The sequence below is a fragment of the Canis aureus genome, chromosome 6, assembly GCF_053574225.1.
Source record: "Canis aureus isolate CA01 chromosome 6, VMU_Caureus_v.1.0, whole genome shotgun sequence".
In the NCBI taxonomy this organism is placed as follows: domain Eukaryota; kingdom Metazoa; phylum Chordata; class Mammalia; order Carnivora; family Canidae; genus Canis; species Canis aureus.
In genome coordinates, this window is record NC_135616.1 from 35,133,454 (window position 1) to 35,161,155 (window position 27,702).

A 27,702-nucleotide genomic window follows, 5' to 3' on the forward strand; every position below is an offset into this window, starting at 1 on the left:
GTGTTCACTGCAGGTCCTTTCTTTTCCTTCAAATTTTTATTGAAATTCTAGTTAGTTAACATACAGTGCAATGTTGGTTTCAACAATAGAATTCAGTGATTCATCACTTACATACAATACCCAGTGCTGATTATATCAAGTACTCTCCTTAATACCCAACACCCATAGAGTCCATTCCACACCCACCTCCTTCCATCACCTCTCAGTTTGTTCTCTAAGAGTCTCTTATGTTTTTTTTTCCCTCTCCCTTTTTTCTTGTTTTTCCCCCTTCCATATGTTCATCTGTTTTATTTCTTAAATTCCACATGAGTGAAATCTTATGGTATTTGTCTTTCTCTGACTTATTTCACTTAGCATAATACACTCTAGCTCCATATATGTCATTTCAAATGGCAAGATTTCATTCTTTTTGATTACTGAGTGATATTACATTGTGTATATATACCACATCTTCTTCATCCATTCACAGTTGATGGATATTTGGGCTCTTTCCATAGTTTAGTTATTGTTGATAATGCCGTTGTGAACATAGGGTGTGTGTACTCCATCAAATCTGTATTTTTGTATCCTTTGGGTAAATACCTAGTAGTGCAACATGGCTTTGTTCTCTTAAGGAACATGGCATTCATTTGATTACTCCTCAGAGTCTGCAAATAATTTGATATGATCTATCCAGATATTATAGTTATTTGGTGGGTACGTGAGTCTGGTACCAGTTATTTTGTCACAGCTGGAGTCTCCTTACTAAAGAGACGTTCAAACTCATATATATATATATTCATAAGATACGGGCTTACTTGTAAACTCACATGTACATGTATGTATACAGATGTATATAGAAAAACAGGCTTGCTTATGTGTGCAGATACGTACCCATGTGAATGTGTGTATCTATATATCACATGCACACAACTTTGTGCACATTCACATGTATAACTATGCACACATATATACATACACATACATGACTGAGGTAGTTAGCTTTGGGTGATTAGAGGTTTGCTTTCCTACTGCCAGATAATCTACTGGAGATTTACTTGGTAAACTGAGGATTCTTTTTTTTTTTTTTTTTTTTTTAATATTTTATTTATTTATTTAGGATAGTCACAGAGAGAGAGAGAGAGAGGCAGAGACACAGGCAGAGGGAGAAGCAGGCTCCATGCACCGGGAGCCCGACGTGGGATTCGATCCCGGGTCTCCAGGATCGCGCCCTGGGCCAAAGGCAGGCGCCAAACCACTGCGCCACCCAGGGATCCCTAAACTGAGGATTCTTGTGAGGGTTAATTCATTGGATATTGATTACTTTACTGTAAATTCCTTAAAATAAACTCTCCTTCTGGTAAAGTCTCACATGGGTAAATACTAGAATTGGCATTTCCAAACAGGTCTCCAGTGTCTCACCCAGTGCTCTTTCCACTATATCAAACTGTCTATTTTTAAAAGGAATTAGTCTTTTTCTGGTATTCCTCACTCCACAAGGTATATGATTTTTTGCTGCACTGCATACTGGCTACTAACTGAGATGTTCTGAGTGGCTCTCAGGAGACTAAACTCTATCTTCCTGTTTTAGTTTCAGGTACAAGCTTTAGCAATCTTCCCTTTAATTCTTTCCATAAACAGAAGAGGCTATTAGTCACTCAAGCACTGTGAAGAAAAAGAGAAGAACTAACATTCAAACAGAAGAAAAGGCTAGAACAAAGCAAAAGTGAATGGCAGTTATGGGCAACTTGTTTCTTCAGGGGCTTTTGATTTTGATGTCCCCTGTCCTCTACATCTGGTCTTGTCCCATTATTGTAGGTCCAGAGGTCCTCAATGCACATTGCCTTCACTTTTCTAGTCCTCAATTCCTAATTCTCAATTTGAGATGACAGTGGCCAATGATGGTAAATTCCAAGTTACTCCCCTTAGAGACATGTGCATAAGGGGTCTAAACCTTGCATTAATGAAGTAAAAGGTACTATTTCCAGCCTCAGGGAGGAAGTGGGAAAGGTTTGGGCCAGGACTCAGGGTGAGGCAGAAGAGTCCTTGTGCACTCCAGAGTAATTCACCACAGTTAGATTTCTGAGGGACTGAGAATACAAGATGGCTAAAATCTTAAACTTCTGCCCTCAGGCACCTTGGACATGAGGATATTACCATGCCCAGACTGAGTGGATTAGGGACTTTGTCAAGTAAAATGGAACTCACTCTTTTGAGTTGTTTTGTTTTAAGCAGATAAAATGAGTGTCCTGGTCAAAGTTTAGCTTCACAAAGCTGTTTACAACCTCTAGAAAGCTGTACATGGTAACCAAATCTATTTTCCATACAGCAATCAAACTTATCTCTTAAAAAATATAAATCATGTCATGCCTTCTTGCAGCTTAAAACTCTCCAGTGTTTTCCATTGTGTGGAGGCTGAACTATAAAGTCCTTCTGTGATCTGGCTTCTGTGTTCTCCTTCTCCAAGCTCCAGAAGCACTGAACTTCTGTTTCATAAAGGCCAGCTTACTCCAGCCTTGGAAATTTTTTACTTTTTGTTTTCAGTGCCTAAATAGGTCTTCTCTCATGTCTTTGTTCCTTCTTGTCATTCAAGACTCATTTCCAATGTTACCTCCTGAGAGAGGCTTCCAAGACCCATCATACTGTTACATTCCCAGGTTGTACTTCCTTCAGCTATGATCTTGGTTATTTATGTGTTTGTGGCCTGAGCCCCCTGTCCCCATGAAAATGTTCTTTTTGAATACAGTGACCATTTCTGTTTTGTTCACCACTCTGTTTGACTTCCAGAATAGAGTGATTGGCTCAGAGAAGGTGTCCAATAAGGTGTTGAGCAAAGAATTAATGAATCAATGAACAAGCAGTTTTCTCTGACATGTTTACAAGAATTTTTTTTTTAATTTTTTTTTTATTTTTATTTATTCATGATAGGCACACAGTGAGAGAGAGAGAGGCAGAGACACAGGCAGAGGGAGAAGCAGGCTCCATGCACCGGGAGCCCGACGTGGGACTCGATCCCGGGTCTCCAGGATCGCGCCCTGGGCCAAAGGCAGGCGCCAAACCGCTGCGCCACCCAGGGATCCCTGTTTACAAGAATTTCACTCATAGATTCATAAAACATCTAAACTGAGAAGCTGGGATGCCCGGGTGGCTCAGTGGCTGAGCACCTGCTTTTGGCTCAATGCGTGGTCCTGGAGTCCCAGAATCAAGTCCTACATCAGGCTTCCCTTGAGGTGCCTGCTTCTCCCTCTGCCTATGTCTCTGCCTCTCTGTGTCTTTCATGAATAAATAAATAAAATCTTAAAAAAAAAAAAAAAACAACTGAGAAGCCCACAGAAAAGCTCTGGTCCAATTTCCACTTAATGCAGCTTCCACACCCCCTACAACATTCTTGAGAGTTGCATGTGCATTAAACAATTTTATGCAGTAGCTTGTTTCACTCAGGACAGTCTTCCTAGTCCCTCACTCAGTGCAGGTTGACTTCTATTTACTGCACAAGTTTCCCATGTTCATCTGGATGCTAAGTCCTTAGCAGACCTGCAGAATCAAATCAGAAGGAAACAAAGGGTACTGTCACAAGACAGGAGGAAGACAGGAGATCTCATAGTTTGACAGTAGAAGAGGAAGATAACACTTCCTGGATCGCATATGAAAACTCAAAACTTGGAAGCTGCACCCATTTAGGTAAGGGAAAAGTTACAGGTGCACTTCAGTACCCAAAGGGTATTATAATATCACAGAGAAGGAAGGCACTAATGAAAACCCAGCTATTGCCATTGAACTGGACAGGGTTCACGTCCACATTAGTTGAGTAACTCAAGTAACAACCTTGTAAGCTCCAAATTGCTCACTTGAACATTAGGGAAATAAAGTCCTGTTCAGAGAGACACTGTAGGCATTGATATAATCTTTGTAAAATACTTAGCTCTACATATTGACATGGAAGAGAACTTCAATAAATGTGAGCTACTCATCACTGGGATAGCCCTATGTTATAAGTAAAAGAATAAATTCTATCCATAAATTTTATGAATATCCAACACAATTACTCTTTTTAAGTTTTAGTGTAAAGTAAATAAAACTTCAAATATCCAAACAACCTGGAACAATTGATATCAATGTTAATAAAACTTTTATTTTTATAACATTTTTAAATTTTGCAATTCCCTTTCATGGATAATCTCTCATTTGATTATTTACAGTTGCTTATTCACTGAATAGTGTAAAACTTGACAATATTTTGTAAGAAGAGTTACCTGTAGTCCAGTGCAAGCAGCAGCTGCATCTCCTCTGTCTTAATGTTTTGTTTGGCCAAATCAGATTTCCTACACCAGAAACTACAGAGCCAATTTGTTCTCTTGAAAGCTCAAATATTAAACGTAAGGGAGAAAAGTCTTTATCTTAAAAAGGCAGGTTGGAGGTGTCAGTTAAAGTCGCTGTCGCCCACAGATGCTTAACCTGGAGAAATCAGAAATAATGGAGGATTAAAGATTATGCGCCTACAGTAATTCTGGAAAATGAAGGAGTCCCTCAGGTAGAAACATGATCCATTAGCCCAAAACTTTTCAAGTTACAGCCTATAAATATTTGAAGTGTTTAACTTCTAAGGAGGCAAAGGAATTATTCAACCCAGTACAAGGAAAGGTGATGAGGAGTAATGGCATGACATTAACAAAGAGAGCATTTTTTCAATAGGGAGAACAGGTAATGCAAAAGCTCTGCTGAAAATGGAGGCTCCTTGGCAGAGTTAAAACAAGATGGCACTTGATGGCAGGAGCTGATGGCTAGTTCCATTTTAAGTTCCTGTGGCTGGTGACCTGTTCAGAGTACATTGAGTGATTTTAATGGTTGGTTCAGCACCTTTTAAATAAGTTTGAGTGAACCAGTAAAAGGAAGAGTCAGAATAAGTAGAAATGTTGATGATTCCCCGGCATGCTGACACCCATTTTTGCTGTTTTTCTTATTTAACACTGGCATTAATGAACATGCCATTTTATCTATTCATTCGATTGTTCTCAGTGATAACATAATAAGAGAAGGAAAAGACAAGAGGTGATGTGAGGAGTGGGGGGAGGGTGAAAGGATGATATTAAACGGATTCTCATGCACATATAATCAACTGATGAATATGAACATCACTCTGAACAACAAGCATGAAGGCAACTGTTCCTGTTTATACATCTAGACTTCTTTCTGGTTCCCTTTACTGAATCTGTGCCAGTCAGCCTGCTTTTATATTATCAAATACATGGAGAGAAGAAAACAAATATTAAAAAAGAGGATCAGGAAGGGAAGGAAAATAAAATAAGATGAAAATTGAGATCGAGGTAAATAATAAGAGACACTGAACTCAAAACAAACTGAGGCTTGCTGGAGGGGTGGTGGAGGAGGGATGGGGATAATTGGGTGATGGGCATTAAGGAGGGCACTTGATGCAATCAGCACTGTGTATTATATTCAACTTATGAATCACTGAATTCTACCTATGAAACTAATAAACAAAAGAATAAGAGGACCAGGGCCAAGATATTTCTGACCTCTAATTTATCAATCTTAAAGTTGATAATGAGGTTTTCAAATATTTAGATGAAGCAAATACAATTCTAAAGAAATATTGTATGATTGTATTTACATGAGGTATATAGAAAAGGCAAATTCTTAAAGACACAAAGTATAATAGAGGTTGCAGGGGCTGGGTGAAGGAGAATGGGGAATTACTGTTTCTGTTTTGGATGAAAATATTCTGGATATGGATGATGATGGTTGCACAACTCTGCAAATGTATTTAATGCCACTGAACTGTACACTTAAAAATGGCTAAAATGGGGTGCCTGGGTGGGTGTTGACTCTTGGTTTCAGCTCATGTCATGGTCTCAGGGTCATGAGGTTGAGCCCCGGGTCAGACTCCATAATCAGTGCAGAGTCTGCTTGAGACTCTCTCTCCGCCTTCCTCTTACCCTCCCCACTGCACTTGTATACATGCATTCTCTCCCTCTCTAAAATAAATACATAAATATTTTTTAAGATGGCTAAAATGGACAGTTTCTATATAGATCTTACTACAATAAAGTTTCTGTTACTATTATTTACTTATAATGTTAGCTCTGAAGTCAAGGGATTAATTTTGATTGATTTACTGGCTATAGGAAATTTTTTCAAGAGAAGTTTGTTTTCCAAATTCCTTAGAGACCCATATCATTCCTAATCCCCCTTTCCCCATTACCACCATCAGTAACTTTCTAATATTTAAAGTAAACTTAAAGACTGCACTCAAATATTTATTGTAGCTACATATTGATTTTAAATTTATGGTATATTATAACTTATAATAAAAAAAGAATTCATTCATTTACTAATTCATGCCATGAACACATCTAAGCCATTACTGGCCAAGATTTTATTCTAGGTAGTAAGATAAATAACAGTGGTAAGTGCAAAGATATTAGTGATATTAGTCCCTACTCTTAATGAGCTTAAAATGTCTATTGGGGAAAATAAGACATGGATACCAACAACTGAGAAAAAAGTAACATGTTGAAGATACCTCAACTATGTTTAAATTAATATCTTACATTTAAATACATTTTAAAGTTTGGCAAACATGTTTGCATATATAAAAGGAGGGAGATTTGTTTTAGCAGTGTCCTTATAGAGGACTGAAATTCCATCTAGGCCCCAGAAAATAGCAATTACATTTATTGACTTCCTATAGGTTACAGAAACTTTACATAACTATGTGCAATGTAAGAGTTTTAAGGATTATAGATATTACATTTTGAAAAGGGGCACTTAAATTTGGAATCAGACCTAGATTTAATTTCCAATTCTATTGATTATGATGATGTAATTAAGCATAACTTACTCATTCTCTTTGAGTTTCAATGTTGTTTCCCAGAAAATGGAGGCAGTAGTTCCATAATGGTCATGTACTGATAACTGAGATTACACATGTAAAGCACTTGGATATAGCAGCTGCTCAGTAAATATGAGTTGTCTTTTCTAGTTGCAGATGCTGTAGCTTAGATTGTTATGAGCGAATGCTGACTGAATACACGATTTACTTGGTGTGATCCCTGGGTCTGGCACTCCAGTTCCAATCATAACATCGTTCCTATCTGAAAATACAATTTGGCTCTCAGTGATCTGTGTTTGATAATCCTTTCTGGTGTAGTTTCCAGGAATATGGCTTGATGAAAAACAAGGACTGTCTTATACAAGTGTCTATGAATACCTATATGCATATATAAAATATATTTGAACTATTTTCAAGTACTTTAAGTAATGCAATCTAGTGTCTAGTAAAGTGTTAGAGAACAGGGTTCTTACCAGATGTGTTTGAATGACTGGCTATCAATCATTTGTAATTAGCACACTGTATGTAAATTTATGCAACTTAAGTGCTTGAAAACAATTTATTCTTGTAAGTAGATTAAATTGTCCTTTTTACAATCCTGTTTACATTGGTAATTTATTTAACAGACCCTCATTTCATTGATGGTAAACTTTACCCCTGCCCAAGTTCAAATTCTCTCATTTTGGCTAAGTGCCATCTGAATTCATGAGGTTATATTGTACTAAGAAAAAAAAAAAGATGGAGTACCAAATTCCATCAATCAAGGGCTGGCTGTCAGTGACAGGAAATTGGCACATGCACAAGGACCCCTGACCAGATGGTAGACATCTGTGCTTTTCTCATCAGCAGGGCCAGGTCAACTGTGCACCCTTCATAGATAGGCCTCAAAGAGTTAGGGCCTCATAGGTGGAGGGCACCTCAGGGCTGTTAAAACATTTGGGTTATAAACAACAAAGAGGAAACTGACACCTTGGGATGCCTTAAACTTTCTTTTTTTAAATTATGTCTTAGAACTTAGGATAGGCACCAAGTTTGATCTCCTTGAAAATTTCCAAGACTAAGTTAGTCCCTGCATCTTCAGAATGCAGAGGAAGATACAGAGGAGCAGTCTTCCAGTAGAGCATTCTATTAGAAAGTGTCCTGGGAGGGAGTCTTGCGGACTTTGTATCTAACCTGCCATGCCGAACATGGGTTACTTCAAAGGTTGGAACATTGATTTCTCTGGGCAGAATGGGAAATATACCCTAGAGTTTCAGGGTCCCATGAGCTGAAGGATATTAATGTATTTCTTAAATTCAAAGACAAGAGAAGAAAGCATTGCACCAAATTCCTCTTCAACTACTTAAATCCCAGTTACCCTTTATGACAAAATTTTGTACTCCATGAAAACCACCCCCATTCTTGCTATCCAGGTCATGCTCTCCAAGTCTTAAGTGCTAGAACCTCTAAGATCTAACAGGTTCTTGTACTGTTCTTGACTCTGCTCTGAAATGGTAAGAAATTTGAGTGCAGGAGCCATGTCTTCTCATCTTCTTTCACAGGAAGATGCTAAATAAAAATGTGTTAACTGATTCATAGCTCTGACATTTCCACTCATATTCACAGCCCACTAGGCTGCAGTACTTTTCCCTGAAATCTCTGGCTGAAATCCTGTTAAAAGGACAAGCAGGATATTTCCATTCTGGGGCCTCGTCAGTAAGCATCAGCTTTGCCAATGCCCACAGATGAATCTCTGCCTCTTCTGTTCTCTGAAAGTGAAGGGACCCCATCAACAGCCTCTTGCTCTCTGAGAAAGTCATCACTGAGCTTCAAATGCACTTGAGAATCTGGCTCTCTTTGAAGACTGTTGCAATTGAATTTTCATCAGCAACAATGGTAGCAAGGACAATGAGAGAAAGAGAAAGAGAGAGATTCCTTATCCTTGTGGTGGTAGGAAAAAAAAGCAGTAGGCATAAACATCGTAGATCGGAAATTTAATTCTAGCTCTGCTTTTAACAAGCTCTGTAACCTCAAGGAAGTTATTTCATGAGCTCAAGCCTTAGTTTCTGTTCTTCTGAAATGCTCATTTGGACCAGATAATCCCTGGTGTCTCTTATTCTACTATTTAGTGATTCACAGTAGAAAAGATCACAGATAGAATTAGCAAGTCCTAAGAGGGTATGGAGCAGTCAAGTAGGCATGCCAATTCTTACAATCTTTTTTTGAAAACAAACAAATAAAACCTAGGTAGTTATTTATATGTTAGCATAGGTCTTTGGTGTGACAACTTTTGGAACACTAACAAAGCTAGTGTCTCTGTGCATGAGCAAGACAAAATGTTTACTTTTTTAATAAAGTTTGCTTGTGTATTTGTTCATTCATTCACATATTAACTTCTTCAACAAGTATTTATTGAACATCCAATATGTTCCAGGTAATCTTTTAGGCTCTTTTAGGCCCTGGGGATATAGCTATATACAAAATAGGTTTCTAAAAGATCCTGTCCTCCATGAAGCTATATTCCTATACTCTAACAGGGGCAGACACTAGATAGATAGATAGATAGATAGATAGATAGATAGATAGATAGATAGATAGGTAATATGTAATGCAGGGTTAAGAATGTGAAAAAGGAATGATGTAGGATAAAAATGTATAGAGTCAGGAATGGGTAGGGTGCTATTTTCAATCTAGCTGGGACGTTTGAGGAATGACTAAGGAACTAGTGGCTGGAGCCAAGAAAACAATGAGGAGAGTGGTAGAAGTGAGGTCAGAGCAGGGGCAGGGCCAGATATTATAGTGTCTTATTATAGGAAGATAGGTGCTTGTGCTTTTACTCTGAGCAAGATGGGAGCCACTGTAGGGTTTTGAGTGGAGAAGTATTGTAATCTGACTTATATTTTAGAAGAATTACTCTGCTGTTTTGTGTTGAGCAGATTGTGCAAATGCAAGGATGGAAGCAGAGACCAGTTTGGAGGCAATTTAAATAATTCAGGAGAAAATGGATGGCTGTCAGATTAGGGAAGCAGTAATGGAAGTGGAGAGAAGTGGTCTGGAATCTAAATATATTTCCAAGGTTGAGCTTACAGAAGTTGCTGATGGATGGGATATGTGGCACCAGAGAAAGACAGATGTCAAGGATGACTCATAACCAGGATGACTCTAAGTTTTTCTAGTCTGAGAAACTAACTGGTAGAACAGAGATGCCATGTGTGAGACAGGGAATAGAGTGAGAGCATAAGGACTTTGGTGGAAGGCTCTGAAACAAGAGTTTCATTTCAAACACATAAAACTTGAATTGCTTATCAAATATCCAAGTAGGAATAAGAAATAGGTAGTTAAGGACACATGTGTCTGGAGATCAGAAAGAGGTCAAAGGTAGAGATATAAATTCAGACATTATCAGTATAAATAGTATTTAAAGCCATAGGACTGAATGAGTTCACTAGGGAAAAGAGAATAGAGAAGGCAACCAAGAACTGAGTCTTTGAGTTCTCTAATATTTAAAGCTAAGAATAGTAAGAGAATGATACAGCTCTGTCAAATACTGCTTGAAAATCCAGTAGGACGAGGGATTTTACTTAGAGTTCCCACTGTGACACTGGTGAATTTTCTCCCTCCTAGACAATTATGATTTCTACCAATAGACTTTCTCTCTTGCTAATTTGAATATGAGAAATGACCTCTAAGCTGAAATGAAACCCTACATCTACTACTGGCATGAAGGCTTGGACTAGCTTCTATTTGGGATGTATAAGGGTGTGTGTGTGTATGTGTGTGTGTGTGTGAGAGAGAGAGAGAGAAAGAGATGGAGAGACAGAGAAATAGAGAAATATTCAGAGAAGCACAATAGAATTAGACATTGTGCCTGGCCTTGAGGAGTTCCTCTAGAAAGAAAGATAAGGGAAGCACTAACAAGTCCATGTGGATTCAAAATATACTTAAGTAACTGCCTGCAGAAAGCCGAAATGGAAAGATTAAGCAATCAGACAGGTGCTATGGGGCTGGGAAGGATCTATAATGCCTAAAAATTATTGTGACTGTCTTTGGGCAAACTAAGGAATTAATTTATTTTCAGGAAGTCATGCCTTAGAGTTATTTCTCAAGTTATGTTATAACATTCTAGCTTTTGCTTAAGAATGTCCAAAGGCGTTCCATTGTCTAGAGGATAATCTCTCCCCATAGCCCTGGCTGGCATTCAAGGTTTCTCAAAAACTCATCACAATCAGTCCTTTTAACTATTCTAATTTACAGTGAGCTCTCTCTTCAAAGTCTTAGATCACTAATTATCTACCTAGCATTCATTAGCTGTCTTTAAAAAATTATTAAGACTTTACTGTTTTAGAGCAGTTTTAGGTTCATGGCAAAATTAAGAAGGTATACAGATCTCCCATATATCCCCTACTCACACACATGCACAGCCTCCCCCATTATCTGCATCCCCCACCAGTGGGTATAGTTGTTACAAATGATGAACCTATACCGTGTGTCATAATCACCCAAAGTCTACAGTTCATGTTACATCTCAGTATTGTGCATTCTATTGGTCTGGACAAATGATAGTATCCATCATTAAGGTATCATATAGAATATCTGCACTGCCCTCAAAATCCTCTGTGCTGAACCTATCCATCTGTCCCCTCAAACCCTAGCAACCACTGATCTTTTTACTGTCTCCATAGTTTTATAATGTCATATAATTGGAATCACACAGTATACAGCCCTTTCAGATTGGCTTACAATACTCAGTAATATTCATTTAAGTTTTATATATGTCTTATCATGTATTGGTAGCTCATTTCTTTTTAGCAGTGAATAATATTCCGTTGCCTGGATGTACCAGTTTATTTACCTACTGATAGACAGCTGGTTGCTTCCAAGTTTTGGTAATTATGAATAAACTTGCCATGAACATTTGTGTGCAGGTATTTGTGTGGATAAGTTTTCAATTCCTTTGGGTAAACACAAAGGGGCACAATTGCTGAATGTTTAGTTTTGTAAGAAACCACCAAATTATCTTCCACAGTGGCTGTACTATTTTGCACTTCCACCAGCAATGAATGAGAGTTCCTCTTGCTCCATATTCTTGCCAGCATTTGATATTGTCAGTGTTCCTGATTTTATCCATTCTAATAGGTGTATGGTGGTATCTCGTGAATTTTATTGTCTTTTAATAAGTGTGTGTCTTATTTCCTCAAATAGATTATAAGCCATGGGACAAATTAGAGCATATTTTCCTTTTTTTCCCTCTCCAGTACTAGAGAACTATTATTAAATGGGTAATTATTAATGCTACTTGAACAAATGCACAGAACAAAAGTCAAATATTTTCTTCACCTACCATTTCTAGTCTTTACCCAGATGTAATACAACTAAGAAAAAGATGAACAGAAATATTTTGGAGTGGTGGATAGACCACTAGGCAGGTATTCAGCTGCTATGTTTCTAAATTTAAGAAAAATATACAATGAGGGAATTTAAATCAAGCATTTTATTATTTGTGCTCAGAGAATTTCATGAAACTTCTCTCAAAGTTGCCCCTCCTGACAAAGAAGCCAGGAGTTCATTTCAAAAAAGACAAAAACAATGCCTTGATCCATGGACCTTAACTAGAGTGACCAAATATTTATCTTCTGGGTTGTGACAATTTGAGAGTGAAAGGGGATGCTAATAAAAAATTGTATCAAATAAACAGGCATAAGCCAGGACTGTCCTGGATACCCTTTGGGGTCACAGACTCCTTGGAAAAAGGATGGAAACTGTAGTTTCTTTCTACAGAAAAAATTTTACCTTAAGTTGTAGTATATATTCACCCCCTATAGCTTGTCCAATACACTAAGACTCTCTAACCCACATTATTTAATGTCCATCTAAGTGTGTTGCTCCTTTAGTAACTCATAGCCCACATTAAAGGGTTAAAAGGATCTTCAAAGTTCCCCAAATTAAAGAAGAACAATATATAGCTATTATTTTCCATAACTTATATAAGCTTTCAACTAATATGCCTATATAGCTCATATCTATAGGAGAATGAACAGGAGAGAATCCTGTTTTCTAAATGTGCATTTTAAAGAGGGAGATATGTTGCCTTTCAGGGAAATATGTGTAATATTTTACTATCTGTAAGTGCATAGTAATTACTTTTGACAAAGATTTATATTTTCCAGTACTTTCAAAAAGCAACCCCAAGCTCTTTGTCCTTGATCTCCTTTCAGCCTCCTTGACACACAGTTATAAAGTCACCTAGCCTGTCATGATGTCTGAGGGAGCTTGGTTACTGTACCACATTAGGCCAGTAAGTGCTGCTGTCACATGCTAGGCTTCTCTAGGAAAAGCATTCATAAACTTTGTATTTTTTCAATTGTGTTTTCAATTTTTTTAATGTGGTGGTAATAATCTCATTGTAAAGCTCAAATAAGGCTTCATGTGTGTGCCTCCATTCTACTTATTCTGTCCTTTCAGTTTTTGAAATATGATGAGCAATGAACAGAAATGTATGTTTGGCAAGAAGCAGTCATAGAATGTTGTCAGTCACTCACCCCAAAAGATACATACACATACATATATGTGCATTTGGGGGATACAGTTTTATGTCTCTAGGACTCTTTATTTCTTTTAAAGATTTTATTTATTTATTCATGAGAGACACAGAAAGAGAGGCAGAGACACAGGCAGAGGGAGAAGCAGACTCCCTGTGGGGACCCCGACGTGGTACTCGATCCCAGGACCTGGGATCATGACTTGAGCCAAAGGCAGACACTCAACCGCTAGGCCACCCAAATGCCCCTGGGACTCTTCTTTTTATTTATTTATGTATTAAATATTTTATTTATTTACTCATGAGAGACATAGAGAGAGAGAGCCAGAGACACAGGCAGAGAGAGAAGCAGGCTCCCCGCAAGGGGCCTGATGTGGGACTTGATCCCAGGTCCCCGGGATCACACCCTGAGTGGAAGGCAGATGCCCAACTGCTGAGTCACCCAGGCGCCCCAGGACTCTTCTTTTTAGATAATGATTTTTAAATCTAAAGATACTACACTTCATTGTAGAAAATTTGAAATCACACACACAAAATAAGAATACATGAATGATCCCTTTGTTTAATGTTATATTACACATGAAGAAATTAAGACATGGATTTTGCATCCACTTTCTTATTTTTAAGTAAACACACAAAGATACTATATTTTCAATAAGTAAATGTATTTATTCATGTTTAATCTCAAATTTAGATGTCACATTCAATAAATGTATAGATTCTCTAAGATAACTACAACTATATATATTTTTTTAACAGTACTTAAAAGATTACAAAGAACTTCCTGGTATATTATTTCCTTTAATCTCCTAAGCATGAGGAGTACCATTATTATTATTATAATTCCTATTTTACACATTAGAGAATTGAGGTTCAAATAGAATGGCCAAATCATACATGATGCTTTGATTTCAAATCGCATACTGTTTTTAGTATAGTATTGTAATCCAGGCAGTGAAATTTAGGAAAGAGAGCTAACCTTCAGATGATCTTACAATTTTGCCAAAGAGACAAGAATATGTGAACAGACAAACAAAAATACCAGAGTTCACTTAATATTCAATTAGGGGCTGAGTCCTGTGCTAAAGAATTTTCTTGCATTATCTAATTTATTTATTTATTTTTTTTTTTTTAATTTTTATTTATTTATGATAGTCACACAGAGAGAGAGAGAGAGAGAGGCAGAGACACAGGCAGAGGGAGAAGCAGGCTCCATGCACCGGGAGCCCGATGTGGGATTCGATCCCGGGTCTCCAGGATCGCGCCCTGGGCCAAAGGCAGGCGCTAAACCGCTGCGCCACCCAGGGATCCCGCATTATCTGATTTAATCTAAAAGCTATTTCCCCAATTTTACGTGTGAAAAACTGCAGCTTAAAGAAGTCAAATGATAAACTGGTTGAAGAAGTAGGGTTCAGTCCTAGGCAGCTGGACCACATAATCATTATACAGAATAATGATCTAAATACAATAAAGCTTCTTCACTGAACATACTGAAGTTCTTTTTGTGCCATTATATCTGACATCTTTCCCAATGCTGGAGTACTGGGGGAAAGCTTCATAGGAGTTGTAGGGTGTTAGGCTATTGATAGTCAAGTAGAAACTTAAACTGGACTTTGAGTAGGGACATACGATGAAGTGAGAGTGAGAACAGAACTGTTGTCATTGCAGATGTGGCAAAACTGAGAGGAAAGGTAGAAACAAGAATATGGCGTTTCCATTTAGTACAGAACAATGCAGCAACCTGGGCAGCCAGAATATTGAGACAACATCTTGAATACAAGTTTAGAGCCAGATCAGGAAGGGCTAGGAATGCCTAGATGAAGAGTTTGGGCTTTGCCATTAAAGAATTGAGGGCCACTGAAGATTTTAAATATGAAAGTGTGACAATGGTGTGCCACAGGGGAGGTGTGCCTGGAAGGGGTGGATGTCTAGGTTAGTATAATTGACACTGAGCAGGAGCAGCTGTCAGGAGCTTCAGCCTAAACGCTCATCTTTGGTTTTGCCTACAGAGTTAAGGAAAAGAATCCTTGCTGTCCATAGTTCTACTGCAGCTACAGCCTGAGGCAAGGTTGGAAAAAAAATAGATGTCAGTCTGATTTCTTTTGTTGAAAAGCAAAAAAGAGAGCATAAACTCTGCTCTGCTTTAGCAGTATGGATTTTAGGACTCACATTTCAATGGTTCTCAAGGCTGGCTGCACGTTAAAGTTACCTGGGGCACTATTCAAAGGCACAAATGCTCTGGATCCAGCCCTGGAAACTCTGCTTTGGTTTCCTTAGGAAGGAGCCCAAGCCCTGAGAATTGTGAAGTCTCCCAGATTATTCTAATGTGCAGCAAAGGGTCAAGAACCATAGCTACAATGGAGGGAGTTAATACTAGTGCTGTGTGTGCCTCTCCTTATGGTCTTAAAACAAAATCACTTTCTAAATCTGTTGTTTAAACCTGAGCATCCAGCCTTTTACAGCCAGGAGAACATGGTCAAGTATTTTAGAGAGTATATCTCTGGATGCTTTCTTTTACATTTCTGTGTAATTTTGCTGCAGAGGCCAGGAGAACGAATGGAAAAACTTAATCGCCCTGTCAGGGTTATTCCCAACCCTGGGCCCCATTCTACTTGTTTTACATTTCTCAATATAAAGGGCAGGAGCTAATCTTACCATCCCAAACTACCTGTTCGGCTCATCTTCTTACTTTTCCCTCCACTAACTTTGTCTACTTGTTTAACGACTATCATGTTCTTAACAATTGGGGCCCAATGCAAGTAAAACACTCTTTTCTCCAGAAGCCTTTGGTTGAATTATCCTCTAGGCTCAGCCAAGTTAAGTCTTACCTCCACCATGAGTCTCTTCCTGGTGGACTTCATCCCGAGATCTCATTTTTTTCTGTTATTGGTACCTATGTTAGCATCAACCTTTTTGTATGTAAGGGTTTTCCATCTTCCTGCCCAAATTGCAATCAATGCCTTTCGTAAGTTTACATCCTGCTCAGAGTAGATGCTCAGTGAACCTTCTCTAATAGTCTTCTATGATAAACTTCTCCCATTCTCATCACTCCTTATGTATGCTTGTGGGTCCTGATGCTTAGGTTGTACCACACTCTCTCACTTTTGTTAATTTTCTGTTTCTCACCTGTTCATTTTAAATAGAGTTAGTGATTCAGGACTGTAGGTTTTTCTGGGGCAGCCTCCACAGACTCTTCTTGGACCCCTCCTTTTAGGATAAGACCTGGAAATTTGTATGTTTTTTATAACTCTTAGATGGTTTTGATTGTTAGCAAGTTTGGAAAAAACTTTCTAGAGCAGTATTTTAAATTTCTTCTGCTGTTATACACAGTAATACATTATTACACTGTGACTCAATATCCCACACATCCATAACTGAAATAAATATATATCTTACCTTTACCATATGTGAGGTATTCTTATATTTTCTATTCTATTTTTTTAATGGTGATCTTACAATTCTCTACTGGGTTGAAACTGTTAGTTTCAAAAGTACTCTTCTAAAATCTAGCACAGACTTACATAAGTATTTAAAATGCTGGTAGTATTGATTTATATCTTTTTGTTTGTTTTACTTGTTGGGAATGGTTTTTACTAAAAAATCTTTCCCTATCCATTTTTCTCTCTTTTAAACTAAGTTATGAGTGTGAGCCACTTCCCTGAGGCTGCTTACTCTATTCCAGTTCTCTGTTTCTTTAAATCTTCAGAAGTCCTGGTGCTACCAGGAGGCATTTCTTTGGGGAACCTCACCCATGCTCCAGCCCTTAAGGACAAGGAAGTGCTTTCTTTTAACACCACAAAGACCCCACCATATATCTTCATTTACGTGTATTGTCTTCTTTGGTAGACCTCAGCATTCTAGAGAACACATACTTTCCCTGCCTCTATCTTTATTTCAAGAAATGGCAATACTGCTGTATACCATTTGTATACTGTATAGTCGTTGAGTGGTTGTCCTGTGCCTCATAGCTTGGTCTATGTGTAATAAAACTTGACATCAATTTATTTGGGCAGAGACCTCTTAATATACCAAGCTGTCACTTCTAGCTTTCCAGTTGAGAGACAAGATGGTTGACATTTGCACCAAGATGGATTGTGTCACCTGTTCCCCAAAGTGAGAGAGTAGGGACAGAAGTGAAGCCAAAGGTAATAAACAATACAGCAGGTGTTTTATTCTTTTCTTTTCATAATTGCTAGATGAGGCCCTAAAAATAACTGACCAGTCAAATCACTTAACTGAAGAGGTCGAACTATGAAGGTCCCTCTCTCAATTGTCCATTCTGTTTTAACTGGACAAGGATGGTGGTAAAAGGACCCCTTTGAGCTTGAAGGTCTCTTAGACACTTGGCAAAAAGCTGATGCAAAGCATTTTACCTAGGATGTTGGATTTCACATGGATGTTGTGGATGCTTCCCAGATAAAATGTCTAGGTTAAAAACTTGGTTTATGAGTAATATACTGTACTGTGCATGAAATTCACAGGGTTAAATTTGGGCTTGTCTTTTTAGATACCTAGGTCATGGTAGGCTGTATCATAGCCATATTACAGAAACTATGTAGGAAAATAGTAATAGTTAAGACAGAGTATCTCCATGCTGAAATACTGATTTTTTTTACTACTGATTTTTTATTACAATGAGATTTAGTTAAATTTATAGGACCATGTTTTATATACATGCACCCACAAAAGTATGTATGTATTAAAGAGGTATTAAACCAACAGTAATAAAGAGGTCCAAATTCTGTTGGGCATATGTAGTTGTGTAGGGAGAGAAAATGAACTCTAAACTGACTATTGATATTTGAGACTGATAACTTCTTTGAATGAATTGGATTAAATAATTGCATGAAGATCATAAGATACAATTTCCTTTTGATTTTTATAAATTTGCTTTACAGATTTCTTTTCATTCATTCAACAATAATTTATTGAGTACTCATGATGTGTCAGGCAAAATGCCAGGTTCCTGACATTAAGAAGCTCTCAATCTAGTGAGAAAGCATGTAAACAAAAAGGTTTTCTGAATGTAAGTTTCAATAGAAAACATAATAAAAGCCTCCTCAGCTAATGTAATTCAAACCTGTGTTTTCTATGTTCAGAAAGTTAAAGAGAAGAACTGTAAGAAAAATACTTACACTATAAATGCTATCCATTTTGCTTAAAATGATAATTAACTAGTTTTAATATAAGTCCAAGGACTTTTTTTATGGGTTCATTAATTGGAGTTTCACATGGTCTTCTTACATAAATTACATCTAAATACATTATATACAATTTCCAATTTTATTTTGCTTTTGTTTTAAAGAAGTGAAAAGTTAAAAATACATAGATACAATCTGAGTTTTGAACACTTCTATACTTTAATGTTTTTGCCCCTACTCTTACAATTTTTCACCCACCCCTAATTTGACTTGCTTTTACCAAGTCTTTCTAAACCAACGGACTTTTCATAGAAACAATATCTCCTTTTATTTCACACTTACATTCCATTAGTTTAAATAATATATTATTGAATTGCATAATTACAATGAAAAGCCTGACTTCCATAAACAAATTTGGGAAGGAACATGGTTGATTCTTGGGAAGTGTGCCATTTGAATGTTAGTAGGAACTGAAGTACATGAGTCCACTAAGTAGAAGAGTACCAGCCTCACACATGCAATGTGTCCTGTCTGCTGTTGTACAGGAGAAAGATTTGATGGGCAGAGTAGTGAAAGATTAAGGTAGGGAAACAGCATGGGGTGGAATGTATAGGAGTATACTAAGGAGTTAGAGACTTAAAATATAGAATACATGATTTATTAATTTATAAAAGTAAGTGGAATACTTTCTATGTATATACTAAATGAATACAAAGGAAAGCAGTGAAAAGCCAGTAATACTGTACATCACTTTTGGCAGAATAACCAGGTCAAGATTAATTCTTGCCTAGAATATAAAATATAAAAAGAAAAATAGAAATTGTCTTCCAATTAGAAGCCTTGAAGTAATGCTGGTTATATGAAACAGCTTTGTACGTCTCAAAACTCAACATTAAAAAACTCCAACTAGAAAATGCGCAAAAACATGCACAGAAATTTCACTGAAGAGGATAGATAGATGGCAAACAAACACATGAAAAGATGTTCAACATCATTAGCTATTAGAGGAATGCAAATTTCAAATGCAGTAAGATATCACTACACTCCTATCAGAATGGCTAACATGGAAAATAATGGTGAGGAAAAATGGTGGCAAGAATGCAGAAAAACTGGATCATTCACAAATTGCTGGTGGGATGTGAAATGACACAGCTACTCTAGAAAACAGGTTGTTTATTTTAATGATTTTATTTATTTGACAGAGAGAAAGAGAGAGAGAGAGAGAGAGAGAAACAAGCAGGCGAATGGCAGGCAGAGGGAGAGGGAGAAGTAGGATCCCTACTGAGTAAGGAGACTGATGTGGGGGGCTTGATCCTGGAATCATGGCCTGATGCAGATCATGGCAGATGCTTAACTGATTGAGTCACTCAGGAACCCCCTAGAAAACAGTTTCTTTCAAAACTGAAAATCTACTTAACATCTAACCCAGAAATTTCAGTCTTGAGTATTTATTTCAGAGAAATAAAGACTTATTGTCATACCAGAACATTATATAAATGTTCAGAGCAACTTCATTTGAGATACCTCCTAACTAGAAACTACCCCTGTCCTTTAATGGGTGTATAGTCAAATAAACTGTAGTAATCCATACCATGGAATATTATTCAGTAATAACAAGGAACAAACTACTGGTATACACAAAATGTGGATGAACCTTAAGGAAATTATGCTGGAAAAAAAGTCTTAAAAGATATATAACATGATTACATTTGTGTAATATTCATGCAAAAACCTAATTATAGAGATGGAGAACAGATTAGTGGTTTCCAGGGATTAGGGTTGTTGAGGAGGGTATGGAAAATGTGACTATAAAGGGATAGCATAAGAGAAGTCTTTCTTAATGGTACAGTTGAGTATATTGATTGCGGTGGTGGTTATACAAGGCTACAATATGATAATATTTCATAGAACTTTACACCCCCCCCACATATAAATGAGTGTATATATAATTGGTAAAACTGTAATAAACTCAATGGATTATGCTAATGTCAAATTTCTAGTTTTAATAAAATAGAGTCGTATAAGATGTTAACACTGGATGAACATGAGAAAATGGTGTACTGGACATCTCTGCCCAAATCTTTGCAGATTCATCCTGTGAATCCAGTTATTTCAAAATAAAAAGTTTTTTTTTTTTTAACTTTGTGCATGGGTTATAATTTTGACATGTCCAACCCACTGTGCCAAGCATCAATACTCAACGGATGTCTCTCACCTGGTAGTACCTCTATGTTGGTAATTCTCTGCTAGAATGTGGAAAATCTACTCAGTATTAAATGTAAGTTTGAACCCATAATACATGTCATGGATACACCTGTTACCCTTGACTAAGTGATAAGCTTAGTGATGGCTGGCTTCACAACTCCTTATATACCTTGCGTAGTATGGGTCATGGCAAGACAGAATTGTTCATGGGAAATACACGTTGATTATATAGAATGTTATCTGACCAATCTCAACATATTAATGCACCTTTTCTTTTTTCAATACAGGACTTGAACTCCCAACTCTGAGATCAAGACCTGAGCTGAGATCAAGAGTTGGACTCTTAACCAACTGAGCCACCCAGGCACCTCACTAATCCATCTTTTCTTTAGGGAAGGGAATATAATACAGCACATTCTAAAATAAACTAACTGAAACCTAAATGGTATCAACAAAAATGTTTTTCTGACTAATAACACAATAAAAGAAATAGCTTCATATGAATATATATGAATTCAAGAAAATTCTGAAGTCATTCCTGGAGTTTCATTGCATACATAAAGTTAGAGCAATCTTCATTTGTAGGCCTATGAAGTGGGGTTTCAGGGTTTTCATAAAGCTGTTGTCTTTTACCTACTCTTCCCCTCCCCCACCTTTAGATGCCTAAACTTTCACAGAAAAGGGATAATGCTTTTCCTTTCAGGTGCAGAAATCAGACATTCTGCAAGCCCTGTGTGGTGGGGATGGGGTGTGGGTGGAGGTGGAGGTGGATAAATGATGACTTAAATTTCTCTTAAGTGTTAGGGTACTGGTATAAGGTACTTTGATGATTAAAATTTGATTTGGAAGGTCTAGGTTCACCCAAAAAGAGGACAGAGATACCTCTGAAGAGAGAGGCAGATATGGAACAGAGAGATGGGAAAAGTGACTCAAAGCAGATCTGGAGACAGAGTAGTTGGTTCTAAATTCAAGTTCTGTTGCTTGTTAGCTGTGTCATGCTTTTGCCCTTTAAAACAGGTATATTCATAGCACCACCTTATGGGATAGCCATGAAGAATACAGAAGCCCAGAGCCACCTTCATAGGGGCCCACAGTCAATGACAGGCTTTGATAGTGGTGGCAATGATGATTGTAGAACTGTCAAACCCTAACTCTACACAGGATGCCTCTCGCATACTCTTTACATTTCCCATCTTGGCTCCCAGGCATGAACAAGTTACAGATTGCAGACCCTGGGCTCCTACAAGTCCCACTTTCAACAAAGAAAGATGCAACTCTATCCAATACTTAGAAAAATCTTTCCAACTCAGTTATAACTCCCTGAGAAGCAATAACCTCTTCTTTTGGTTTTGAGTGTCTCTGGCAGGGTTTAGTGTGCTACGTACACCAAGTGATCAATAAATGTTGTTGACAATCATGAAGAAACTAGAGTATCTTAGGGATTTTTTTGGGAGCATGAAACAAAAACCTAGTAAAGGTAGTTTAACGAGAAGATACAGGAAATGTGCATAAAATCTGTCAGATATGCAGTGGGTTTTAGGCCCAGGACCTGGAAAGCTGACAGGCACAGTCAGTCTTTCTCCATCTCTCTGAGATAGCTTCTCTCCACACTTAAGTCTTTCATTCTCCTTTATGCATTAGAAAATCTTCCACAATGCTCTTAGATTCTGTTCCCCCCATAATGTTGGCTTGAATGTGGCTTTGGTATCCTAGCACTGACTCCAACTCAGAAGAGCTACAGTTTAGTACCTAACACTCTCTGACTGGCTCAAGCTCCATTCTCCTGAGAGACTGACTATACCTGACCCACCTCATTCAGGTATTCATCTCTTGTTCAATGAACTGTGACAAGAAAGAGGTCATGTGGTTTGAATGCTGCTCCCATGGGGCTATGGATATAGCAGCTTCTCAATTAGAAAGGATGGGAAAGGAGAGTACAAAGGGTCTCTTTAGAACATGGACATAAATATTTCAGATTTTTTTTCCCTAGAAATCAAAGGAATTTTTAAATTAAATATGAATGCAATTTGCTAAGTAATTTCTAGGATAGGTCTTGAGATTGATCCAATGTTAGATTCAGGTTAGGAGGACTGTCTTCGTGTCTGTTCAGAGTTAGGTGCTCCTTTGCATTTGTGATTTCTGGGCTGGCAGGAAAAGGCCCTGCTTCAAGCACTTGACCTTAAGATAGGCCCATTGTCCTCTGATAATCCAAATGCTGCGCTTTTGTTACTTTTGCCCCAAATGTCAACGAATGTACATTTTCCTTGCCACAGGTTGCGATCTCCCTAGCACCCAGCTCTTCTGCCTTCTAAGGCACCAAGTGCCTGCAGCAGCCCTAATGCGCCACCGTGTTGTGGATTCTGACTCTTCATCCAATTCCCCTGGTCTTATGTTCTTAGTCTCTGGTGCCTCAGCTGCTCTGTGTAGCACATTAAAGACTTGTCTCTATTAGCCACCAATAACGCACTAATACATTCGTTCTCCTATTACCTCGGACACTAATTTGGTGGAATTGGATAGTGACAGCACATTGATGTTGTTGAAGTTAATGACCCAGCAATTTACAAGATAAGTCACATTAGTAGTCAAATTGATTGTAATCATTGTTTCACTGAGCAGAATCTGCATTAAGTACAGTATGTTGTGCTCTGTCCTTCACCACCCCATTAATGGAGAGAAAGAGGCAATCAGAATCTTCGCCTTTTATACCTTCCCTCAAGTATCTGCAATGAATATACTGAGACTTCCACCTTCTCTTACATCTTTAACAAAAAGATGCTACGAACACATGGGAAGAACAGACATTTAGTGAATCCAACTAGGCCACTCATGTTGTTATGGTTATTTCTTTTATTGGATACTACGTTCTTGGTCTTAGATGATTTGCACTAAAGGCTCCAGGACAAAGTAAGACATGGCTTCTGCTGTCCAAGAACTCACATTTAAATAAGAATCATGCACCTGATGATGAGACAGTAGAAGACTCTCTGAAATTCCCAGTGAGTGGAATAATCACTTCTGGGGAGGAAGAGATTGGAATAGGCAGGGAGACTGTCATGCTGGGGACAGAATTTCAGATGGAGATGAAAATACTGCTAAGATTTTGATAAATACCAGTAATCAAGTCTTTATCCTTTAATTTGTAACTAGAAAATGTTTAAATAGGTTTACCCCTTGCAGTTATCTAATTTTGTCAGATTATCGTGCCTTGTTTTCCTCCACTATTAAATGGGAATAATATTGTTGGTCTTATATTATCTTTGATAATAGAAGAATAATCAAAGCAGACACAAATGAATCTTCCTGGAAGAATGCTAGCATATAGTAGTTCAATAGAAGCCACTTGATTCCATATCTGATTTAAGTTTTAAAGAAAATTAACAGCTAATTGAAGCCAAAATAGAAATAAGGTGAATAGTCACACTTAAATATCCATTTGGGTTATCAATTCACAAGATATATCCCTGAAATGATTGCTTCATCTGTAGTGTGTGTCTATGGGCACATGAGTGGTATGTATGTGTGTGCATGCATATGGCCATGGATGCAAATCAGGTCTAAAGGCAACGGAAAGAGAGAGATTCTTGAACTGTTCTGAAAGTCAGTAGACTAGCATGGTAGGATGTGAGAGGGAAGGGAGAGCTAAGAAACTGTGTGGTATGACTCTTAATTTTACACATGAAGAAATCGCAACCCAAAGATGGGAAGAAATGGATTGCTCCATGACACACAATTAGGAATGCATGAAGTGTGAATTAGAACCCTTGTGAACTCGCCCCTAGAAAAATATTTTTTCTACTACTTCAAGACCCTAAGGTGTCTCCCATAAATGATAACACTGATTATACATTTTGGCCTATTTTCTGAGTATTTAGTCTCATTTCTTAGTTTTCATATACAGTTTTAGAAACCCTTCCTCTCCTCTGGTTACTAGGGTCTTATTCTCACTTCATTTCTCATTTCTCTGAAACAGAGGAACCTCCCCACATCCTAGCCTCTGCTCATCTGAGCTTGAAGACCTTACTTGTTCTGCTAGTTACACAGTCAGCTGTGTTGACTCTGGTAGATGAGCATCCTAATCTGGCCTGAGAACCCATTTCGCCACCAGTCCCGATCAGTCTTCAAGTGACTTCCTTGTCATCAAGAGCTGTCCAATTACAAAGCATCCCATGTCCTTTACAAATTAAAATGATGATGTTTGATGTTTCCTCATTTGAACTCCTGCTTTTGTGCTGTCAGAGAGACTGGGACCTGCATAAAACCCTCCTTTTGACTGGGATGCCTGCCTGTGCAAGCCCAAGGACCCTTTAATTAATACCAATGAAAAAGTTAAAAGCAAAGGCAGACAGAAACAATATCAATAATAATAATAATAAATGGGTTCCTTCTAGTCCAGAGAAGCCAGAGGGAAGGGCATGTCAGCAACTTACACTGTGATATATTGTGGGAATGCAACCGCCCACCCCTGAGCAACAGCACATACCAATTATAAATATAAAACATGCTTCACTGCCTGCTGCAAAGGCAGCCTGGCAAAATTGAATGGCAAAATTACTGTCCGCCCATGTTATACTTTTCTATAATCTCATCATAATTAAAAGTTGTTGGGATGCTGTGCTTCCTCTAATCCTTTGCTGGTCTCCTTATTCTTTTGGTTTAGGATTCAAACTGTCGGGACTGGGTTACTGTGGTATAATAGTGACATGAGCCAGAAAGGACCAACAAAGTCATGTTCAAAAATGCTGGTGAGATATGAAGGAAGATGTACAGGTAGGAAATCAAAGTTGAGAGTATGTGGGGGAAAGGCCTGGCTCCCAGGGAGGACATCAGGTAATGTGGAAGCATTAGGATAACAGAAATGGGGTCCCTAAGAGTTCTAGGATAAAACAAGAGTGAATCACCAGCCTCAGCATTTAGAGACATAGACAGTCAAAGGGGCAAAAGCAGAAGGTGCCCAGGAGGCTTTAGAGTTTTTGATGCATGAAGCTAGACTTCAGAACTGGCACAAGGCAAGTGGGGGTTTAGAAAGAAGAGTGCAAATGCCAATGGCATGCTAAGGTATGACACGGCTAAAAATGTTAATACTAGGACCCTGAAGTAAGCTGCCATCTGCAATCTAGTGCCATATTTTCTTGAGGAAACCACTATCTTGAAAAGATAATTCCATTCCCATGTTCACTGGAGAATTATTTACAATATTCAAGATATGAAAACCATCTAAGTGCCCAATGATAGGTGAAGATAAGGAAAATGTGATATATATAGACAATGGAGTATTATTCAGCCATAAAAAGACTGAAATCTTCCCATTTATGAAACATGAATGGAACCTGAGGGCATTATGATAATGAAGGAAGTCAGACAGAGAAAGAAAATACTGTATGATCTCACTTGTGTGTGGAATCTAAAATCACTGAACTCATAGGAACAGAGAATAGAATGGTTGTTGCCGGGTGCTGAGTGGTTGTGGAAATGGAGTGATATTGGCCAGAGGGTATAAACTTTCAGTTATAAGATGAATAAGTTCTGGGAGGTTCTAATATACAGCATGGGGACTGTAGGTAATACTATATTATGTGCTTGAACATTGCTATGACGGCAGAGCTTTAATGTTCTCACCATAATAGCAACAATAACAAAATGTCAATTATGTGAAATCAGGGATGTGTTACCTAATCTTGTTGTGGTAAACACTGTGATATACATAAATCATATATGATAGATGTTGTGCACCTTACATTTACACAATGTTATATGTTAACTGTATCTCAATAAACCTGGAAAAAAAAAACACAGAACATGTACAAAGAAAGTATAGCCTCCAATTGTAAAGTGTGATATGTATCAATTAGACCAAAGGGATTAACTATGCAATATAAATATCCTTACTAATATTTTACCATGTTTTATTACTACTGGGAGAAATGTGTTGAAATTTCCCACATCTCTAATGATGTTCCTGTCAATTTCTCCAGAATCGTAAAATTTTTTGCTTTATATCTTTTTAGGCTATTTTAGTGAACATGTGTGAATTGAGAATCTTTTTATATCTTCCTGGTGAATTGAATATTTTTGAATCTTTTGTCATTGAATCATGACCAACTTTATTTCTAAAAATGCTCATTGTGTTTATTAGCAATACAGCTACACCATCATTCTCTGGTTAGTAACTGCTGGATATATCCTCTTTTTCCCCTTTATATCATCTTTCAAACTTTCTATATCTTTATTAAGGTGTATCTTTTGAAAACAGTCAATAACTAGTTTAGTGTTTATAAAAAATCCTATCTGACAATCTTTGTCTTTCAATTTGTTTAGTGCACTTAAAATTATTATGATTACTGATAAATTTGGACTTATTTATATTATTTGTCTTTTCTTCAGTTTTCTTCTTTTCTTGCCTTCTGTTGGATTGATTTTTCCTTTTCCCCCTTTATTATGTTATTTTTTCATCATATTTATAAACTGTTTCTCTGGTATGTGTACATGTGAGTGTACATATGTGCTTACAGTGACTATTTGCACATTCATTTGTAACAAAGTCTGGTAACTAAAATTTTTACCTACTTCCTAAACAATACAAGGGTCTCATAATATTTTAAACATGATCAGGGATCCCTGGGTGGCGCAGCGGTTTGGCGCCTGCCTTTGGCCCAGGGCGCGATCCTGGAGACCTGGGATCGAATCCCACGTCGGGCTCCCGGTGCATGGAGCCTGCTTCTCCCTCTGCCTGTGTCTCTGCCTCTCTCTCTCTCTCTCTGTGTCTGACTATCATAAATAAATAAAAATTAAAAAAAAAATTAAAAACAAAAAATGATCAGCTTCCTCAACTAATATTCCATTGTTCCCTTATTGTCCAGCACCTTAATTTTAGCCAGTTTTCCCACCAAGTAGATATGTTAATTATATTATAAAGTTAATATTTATTTAGATTTACTACCATATAATTCCCCTCTGTATTCATCCCTCTTTCCTTGCATCCCATACCTTCCACCAGGGGTAATTTTCCT

General features: G+C 37.7%; 2 long non-coding RNA genes across 4 annotated transcripts in view; one reads left to right on the forward strand and one right to left on the reverse strand.

Moving 5' to 3' along the window:
* The window catches only part of LOC144315700 (uncharacterized), a 51,051-nt gene extending 29,855 nt beyond the window's left edge, over positions 1 to 21,196 (forward strand). The window contains exon 2 of the long non-coding RNA XR_013381501.1: positions 20,980 to 21,196. This is a non-coding gene — a long non-coding RNA (uncharacterized LOC144315700). The remainder of the gene's footprint in view (positions 1 to 20,979) is intronic.
* The window catches only part of LOC144315698 (uncharacterized), a 48,429-nt gene that overhangs the window by 13,864 nt on the left and 6,863 nt on the right, over positions 1 to 27,702 (reverse strand). For all 3 annotated transcript variants that reach the window (XR_013381498.1, XR_013381499.1, XR_013381497.1), the window contains exons 2-3: positions 6,839 to 7,091; positions 4,233 to 4,434 (exon numbers count right to left, since the gene is read on the reverse strand). This is a non-coding gene — a long non-coding RNA (uncharacterized LOC144315698). The remainder of the gene's footprint in view (positions 1 to 4,232; positions 4,435 to 6,838; positions 7,092 to 27,702) is intronic.